The sequence below is a fragment of the Plasmopara halstedii genome (assembly GCF_900000015.1).
Source record: "Plasmopara halstedii genome assembly, contig: Scaffold_614, whole genome shotgun sequence".
Lineage (NCBI taxonomy): Eukaryota > Oomycota > Peronosporomycetes > Peronosporales > Peronosporaceae > Plasmopara > Plasmopara halstedii.
The window spans coordinates 2,840,014-2,848,189 of NW_020187532.1; positions in this window are offsets into that span (position 1 = coordinate 2,840,014).

The following is an 8,176-nucleotide window of genomic DNA, read 5'->3' on the forward strand; positions in this document are numbered from 1 at the left end:
ACCTCTACATCCCCAACGAGGTCACTCGTTACTGATATCGTGCGCGAAGCTCGGGCTCATCGATCCTAGATTTTCATCCCTCGATGCCGCGGACACACGACCCCGTTCGGAAGACAAAGTTGGGCTCTGCCCGTGACGCTGTCAAAACCAGCGATACTTGGAGACTTCGGTGACATCGACACAGGGCTCATCAAGCATGGAAGTCGATTCGTTCCAACGCAGTGTCTAACAAACACGCAAGCCTCGTTGAGGCAATAATCGATTGGAAAAGTAAATGTTATCAGTCTTAATGGGAGAGATTGTATCGGAGTTACACATACCTTGGTAACAGGGGTGTGTCTCACACCAGATGGGCATGGTAGGAACACACCCAAACAAGAGTACAGTACGGGGCTGGATAACCTGTAGTTATACATGTAATTACATTTTACTATACATATATAGGAAAATCTATGCATTTGAAATTAGGCGGCTTTGCCGCAGATAAAATGAATAAAATCAGTTTTGAATTTAAGCGGAAGAGGTAATTAACCTTGGGTTAAGGTTGTAATTACTCTTGGAGTAAGCTGATTGCGATCCGCTAAACTTGTACTTGTTGTAAGTATAGAACAAAAGGTCGGCGCTCTCACTCACGCTTCCTCAAAGCACAAAGCTACGGCAACCTTGCTGCAGCAACAATGGGGGTAAGGAGTGATTACGGAAGTTTCAAGAGTGAGTTGGGGAAAAAGACGTGATCCCAAATTATCAACAACCCTGGTTAAAAAACGATCGCTATTAACGGGAGATCCAGATTGGGCATCACAAAGAGTTAAACCGTTTGGAAGACGGCTCAACCAGGAGCGAAATGGTGATGTTCGTACTATTCCATAATTTCTTTGGTAGTGACACGCTTTCCGGTGGACGTCAAGTGAGCGGTGAATAGAGATGGTCTGCGGAGGGGACGTGATCGTGGTAAGAACCGGTTTAGAGTTCTGAAAACGCGAGAAGACTGTAGAACTCCAGATAGATGATGGAGAACTTCAATATTGTGGTAGGACATTTCCGCGAGCAAGACGTGTTCGTTGGGAACGCGGAATATATCGAAAATCTATGCCCACTCCCTGATTGCAAAGAACGTCTTAGAAAAAAGGTCTGAGCGGGGGTAACTCATTTGGGGATTGACGTTAAATGTTTTCGACGATCGTGTAAAAGTTGGCGAATTAAATTAATTTGGAACCATTCACCCTTAGTTACCCTAGTTATAGAAAAATGAGTTTACAGGGTACCAGTTGGTGGGAAGTAAACTTTTTGTCGGGGTGTCATTTGTAGTTTCTATGAGTTGTCATTTACGAAGTTACGCGTTATTATATCAAAGCGTAAAAGGGCAGTTTCGGGGACAAATTGGGCATCAAAATATGCCAAAAGATCGATAATATCATACTATGCAAGATCAATTCTCGACTATAGGCGTGCATGGTGAGGTACAATTGTACAAAGGGTTAGTACGGTAATCTTGGGTACTGACAGCTGACACATTTAGTACAATTGTATACATACAGCACTCTCAAGTATTGGATCAGAGACTCAACTTGCCCTTATCTTCAAGCGCAAAAATCATGCCTACTCCAGCCCAAATCCATAACGCCGTGATTATGGCGGAAAGCCGCTTAAACTTGCTCTCTAATATGGGTGGATTCCTTTCATGCCTATGATCGTAAGCTTCCTGGTCGAGCTCAGAGCAATTTTTCTCCAGGACATTCATACCGCGAGCACTCATTTTACCTACAGGTCATCCATTCTCAAAGAAACACCTGGTCGGACTCAGATTAATCGTATAAGGCGCTATGAAGAGCGGCTCCGCGCCTCATTTTTGAAAGAGACTTTAAATGAGGGGGTACCACGTCATCAGTGAAAGCAGCACCAGAACAGTATTGCCGAGGTGGACCTTCAAACTACAATTATTTTCGCGAAAGGAAGTAAGCTATTCATTTCACCAGAGCCCAGTATAGCCGCCGGTCCACCAAATGTACCTCGAGAAGATGGGCGACCTCTCTCTAATTCAGTAGAGATAGCTAAGTCGAATCCTTTCGCGACTGGCTCTCGTTAGCTCTCTCGATTGTGACGGCACGTCGGTTCTCTTTAATAAACCTGTGTGCCTCCGAAACCAAAGCTAAGTCGCATTTTGAGTTTGATTTATGAGTTTTGCCGTCAAAGGCCTACCAATAGCCGTGCTGAATGCTGTTGCTGCTTTTAAGCAAAACGAAACATTTATAGAATCACCTTAGCTAAAGGTGATTCTAGAAATGCTGCTCCGTCTACAAATGCTTCAGATCTGAAAGGCTCGTCAGGACGATTGTAACCCATCCGGTGTAGCACAGTCGCTGCTTATTCATATATAGATTGTACACACTGCATATTTAGGCAGGTAAACTATACTCAATATTGTTCTTGGCCCACAACATATTTGAGGGAGTCTCACCTACTTTTGGTCGGCGCATGTTACATTCTACATCCTATCTAAACATAGCGACGCGCGACCTGCGCAACACGCTAATCCCATTGAGCTTAATTTACAGAGTTTGTTACAAAGTGTTGCCGAGCTGATATTGACAAGTCGAATTTGATGCACAGTCTCTTCCCATTTGGACCAGAGCCACGTAGTAGTAGTATCAAGGCATTCGTGTGCTTAAGAGACGATTTGTTTAAAGCCGCAGAGACATACACTGCATTTTTCAGCGCAAATTCGATGAGCTGCTACAAGTCTCGTTGGCATGACAACGTTTCAGTACAAGTGTTGCGGGCCGTGCGATTAAAACGTTCCGACTGATTAAAATTTTGAAGACCGTCAGCGTTTTACATGATAATCTATTTCCAGCTGTAAGGCAGAATTCTCTAGTTTGGCTTCATTCAGACCGATTAAATTTTGCTGACAGCGACAAGGTTAGCCAGTCCACAAAGACAACACTACCAATATTACTGGACGCATTCTTGAGGGCCCACCCCCATCAGTACGCCGGAACTGACAGGCTGGCCAAAGACGGCGACGAATGCTGAAGATTTAATAACACGATCTGAACGTGCGCACAATGTGCTTACCCACTTATAGATATTAAGCTACCCAATACATATCCTCACCGAGCGGTACGCCTTTTCGTTTACGAAGTAACGGCGGGTTTTGGGGCCTCGTCCAGTATTTAAAGTTTGAGATCCTCGTCACTAGGCCCCAAGATCATGGGGTCGGGGGTGTAATACAGCAACCATGCGCGCCGATGAAGCTACATTTGAGCTTTAAACCTTTTGCTTACAAGCATTCAGTAGCACAACACATACTGCGTCCGACCAGCACGCTGTACTATTCGCATTATCAATCAGTGACATCACCATTATAACACTATATTTTAGTCAGAGCGGCGAAAAAGCAATTTATCTACGACTCATAGCCGACAAGCTAATACTTTAACTCAATTGTATTCTTGACAAAACTTGATAGACATCTTGCATTTTCTGTGCTTAGGGCTACGACATATGGTCTGTATAGATCAGAAACGGCTGAGAGTCAGGTAGGGGCGCTCAGAACTTTACGAGGGCATACTTGAATGCGAGAAACTTCGAGTGATGAGCGGGACCCTTCCTCTCCGCTGCTTAGAGGCGGCAATCTCAAACCCGACCTTTCATGCCCACTGGTATCTGATGGAGTAAAGCATGGGTAATATTTAACTCGAAGCGTCACAGACGAAATTGAATCGCAAATCTAAAGTTGGAATGCTACGAACACGTATTAGGCTTTCTCCTTCCAAGGCTTACGGGTCACTTGTTCTGCTGAACAACAGAACTATTTGACACCCTACCAAAAATTTCGTTAGAAGTCGTGCAATGTCGGTATAATTGAGCTGTCCATGTGATAGTGGTTTTGCAGGGCAAAACACTTTCTTCTTCCCTTTCGGGTAGAGGCACTGACCAATCACAACAACAATCAACTTGCACGATTCACACGCAGGCCATGCTTCTAGGAAAGCATTCAAAAAGCGGAGCGCATCAGCGCAAAAGACATACTTGTCGTTTTGGAGAAATGCTTAGCAAAGTGCATAAAGTTGAGTCTTGTTTGGATGTGTATAAGATGGTTTTTTTATCGACTCCGAGCTCTTCATGTGGCCTGATCAGCTACGTCACCAGTCGAATCAACGTCGCTGGTGCGTAAGACACCCCCAAGTGGATCCTGGATATTCAAAGCAGTAGGAGGAGCATCGCTATATTTAGCTCAATAAACTCGTCAACTAATATGTAGCTGATCATACTGTTCTGCATTGCGTAAGCGGCATTTGCGCTGAAATTTTGGCTGCATATGAACAACCATAAGCATGCGCAATTTGACATTGCCCTTTTCTCTTTCAGGCAGAAAAAGTCGACGCCGAGTTGAAATCTTTTAACAAACATGCTTCGTGCAAAAAAGCATCAATGACGTCGTACTGTGCCGTTAATTGCCGTGTGATGCTATATTTTGCTCTAAAAATCGAGCGGATTTCATGACACATTCCCCCGTCCAGAGTAATACGCGTGGTAAGAACTCGTCACAGCGTCGTCATATTCCATCAACAAAGGATATATAAATATCAGCAGAATTTGTACACCTCAGCTTTTCTTCGAAACCCGCCATACCATTACGGAAATTTCACCGTCTTAGCAAGTCCTTGCACATATTTCCGAAAGGTTATTCTTTCAGCTCTACAAGATCTCCTGCCAAAAGAGAATGATTGTCATTTACAGGTCGCTCCATTCATTCATGAAAACCTCCATTACTTACTCGTGAATATGCAGTATTCCACACCAGTCCGTCAGGTGGTAGTGCCGAATTAACATTAAACGGTTATTAAAGTAAGTCATTCCTTTTTCGTCAGAGCTTAGACACTACACACACTATATGCAGTTGCTCTTTAGCTCCAGCGCCTCTGGTCCGCAATTTTCAACAACCGGTCGCTGCTATTCTCCACCAGTCTCAGCACACAAATAAACAGCTGTTCCTAATCGTCTTGCCAGGGATACACTCTGAGGATCACGATATACATTAGTGATTTTGCGTATACACTCCGAAGACAGCGATTTGCGATTCTCCTTTTCCTAATCATCCAGAACCTCGGCAGCTCGTCACTTTTGCCTTCTAGGTAGCGCTCGAGGATCTAGCAATATTTGTTTCAGGCGTTCCTAGTGTTTTGTATGGAAGCTGTCACGGCGTCATGCTCAGGCCAAATGCGCATGTGTTTACTGTCATAGATGGAATTATGACTTGCCAAAAAACTCCCATGAGAGGAGCGTAAGCCATCTAACCTTTTCAACTTCCGTCGACCCACGGCTTATGGCATTCCAGATACGCCATGCCAAAAATGACAAAATTTGTAAATCAGTGTACACAAAAGTCTCTTGAAGGCTCGACATAAACTACGAAAATCCCTGTCGCAAGACACACAATTACCGTATTTGTATACAGCATCATCAATGCTTCACGTACTTTATACTGATCCGACAGTCACCCGTCGTGAAAAACCGCTTGATCTATCATGATTTTCTTTGGTTTACAAAGATTGGAATGTTGACACCAGCATGGGTTGTAATTTGTTCTTCTATGTAAAGGATTTTTTTAAAGGCAGGACCTCATTGATCAGGACCTTCATGAGGTATAAAAAGTCTCAATTTTTCAGTATGCTGCCCTGAACTGCCGGGGTTTGTCCTCCCTGGTGATTTTTTGCTCCCAACCAAGAGCGAAGGAAGCAAGTAATGCGCAGATGTTTCACTTGCGGTCGTACAGAATATTTGCGGGTATCGCGGTGGTGCCGAGCATCTACGAGTTTTTTTCTCTCTTTCTTATGGTCGAGGTACATGCCTTTGATGTGGACACAGATCTTCATTCCTAGCAACTTATCTGCCCTCGCGGCGCGGAAATTGTGCTCCACATAAAATACGACACTCACCTCTTCCTCAAAACAGGTAGTATGGACGCAAAATGTTTCCGTGTAAGTCACATTCGTTCGATATATTATCTTTTAATATGGTAGCCATTCCCGCCTTCGGGAGAGAGCCAAAAGCCATTGCAGCGATAAGAGTTCGTTATTCGTGAACCATGTCCGCCTATACTCGCCTCCTTTGGCGACTGAACACAAATAAAGAATGCACTTGATACGGTTAGTTAGTCGATACGTATACTCGCGACTTCTTCCGCTTCAAATCGTCCCGCGTTGGTGCCGCCTCTCATACTGAGCTGTTTCACGTAAGTGCCCACCTTGGCGCGCATTTTCCTGTCCCCAAATTCGCAAGCGCGACGTGCATTGTCTCTTTCTGATCAAGGCCGATCCATGGCCATCTCAATTTCGCTCATCCAGAAGAAATACATATTTTTTATTCCGGCTTTAAAATGCCTGGACGCTTATTAGAGACTGTCTTGCCGTGCAAGCAATCTCTTCCCCCACCAGCGTCTGCTCAAGGCGCATCTGAACGGTCCCAACCAGTGCCTTCTCGAAGCTAGCTTGCGATATCCGTCCTTTCCCTGATTTTATCGTCAATCAAGATGTACAAAGGTTGTTAAGCATATCTATATGCCCCAGGAATAGGTATCTAGACGATTTATTTTCATCCTCACGGATGATACTTGGTCGTGGAATTGACTACAAGTGCTGCCAAGTGCAACGGTGTTGTCGTGTACTTTACACAGTGAAAGCTGTGACTCAAAGAGTCCGTAATAACAGGTACACAAAGGCTGGATATGTGTGTCGGCGAGGAGTGGAACAGAGATCCTCTATGAGTCTTTGACATCGATCAGTTGCACAGTCCACATGTAGTAAAAAATACCATCTTAGTCTTTTTCAAAGTCAGTGAGTCAGCTCTATGCTGAGTCAGTCTGCTTCATCGCAAATTTTACGGATTGTAACTATTACAATTGGACCAAATTGGATACACAGCTCTCTCGTTTTACTCCCAATTACTATAATGATAATGCTTTGCTCATTATCAAGACTAACGATATCAGAGGAAGTACAGGCAACTTTTTATGGAAGTAAAGCCGGTTTAAAACAGTGATTAATGCCAACGTCTGTGTAAAGAGTGTATCTATGTCAAGAGGTAACTGCTGTTGCAGCTGTGCGCACACGGCAATTTCTACAACTTTAAAAAACTTACATGTCATGCGCGAATTCACAAATTTTAGTAAAACATTTGCAACGATGAGTGGTGCCAATTAATTTGTTTCTTGTGTATTTTTAATTTCTTAAGTTTAATGTCTACTGAAAGAGACATCGATGAACAACACAAAAAAACTACATTCGTTTAGAAACAAATATGATGCATCTTAATAGCTGCATCTTAATAGCTGCATCTTGTGTATCTGTAGCTTAGCGTCAATTATTGAGAGCCGAAACATCATGACAGCTATAACCTTAGTCGACCTAATCTATGATAAGCGAGGAGTCATGAGACGTCATTGATACTACTAAGCTGATATCCTCCAGTCGCCTGGATACCGCTCTTGGCCCTTGAGCCGCCAGTTTCATTATCCATCTCGTATGTTAAAGATAGCAATTTGGTAGGTGAATTTTATTGTTCTGAGGACAGATAGAAGCTTGTATCGTGATCCATTCATACACAACATAATATTCAGCCAAGACTCGGTCGTCGAAATGACGATCAGCGCTGCCAAGTGCACGAATTTGTCTCCACATCGCAAAGTTGAAGCATTGACATCCCAAGTAAGCGCACAGCGGATGGGTTTGTACGCTTCAACCAGCAGCAAAACCTAGGCTCGCTCAAGTATATACCATATTTGCCGTTGATATGTCCTTCGATTCGTTTATTCTTGGTGTAGCGACGAACAACGTTTTATATGACTTCACTTCAGAGAGCTGACACGGTCTCTTTTATTTATGTAGGTATGCTTGCGTTGAAATTTCGCGGCGTCGTGTTAATAATTATTCAGTCGAACTGCAAGTGTCCAATTGCTCTTTTTGAATTTTCACACTAAATGTTGTTACTCATATTCAAATTTTCCATGTATTATCGGATGAATTACTACCTGCTTGTGATACTTTTGCGGATATAATTATTCATCTGAGACAGCGTCAAACAAAAGAATGCTAATCAACCTAGGTACGAATCGCAATTTAGGCATCTCTACGTGAAGAGGGGGATCTCTTCTTTCTTTTGAGACCCCGCACGG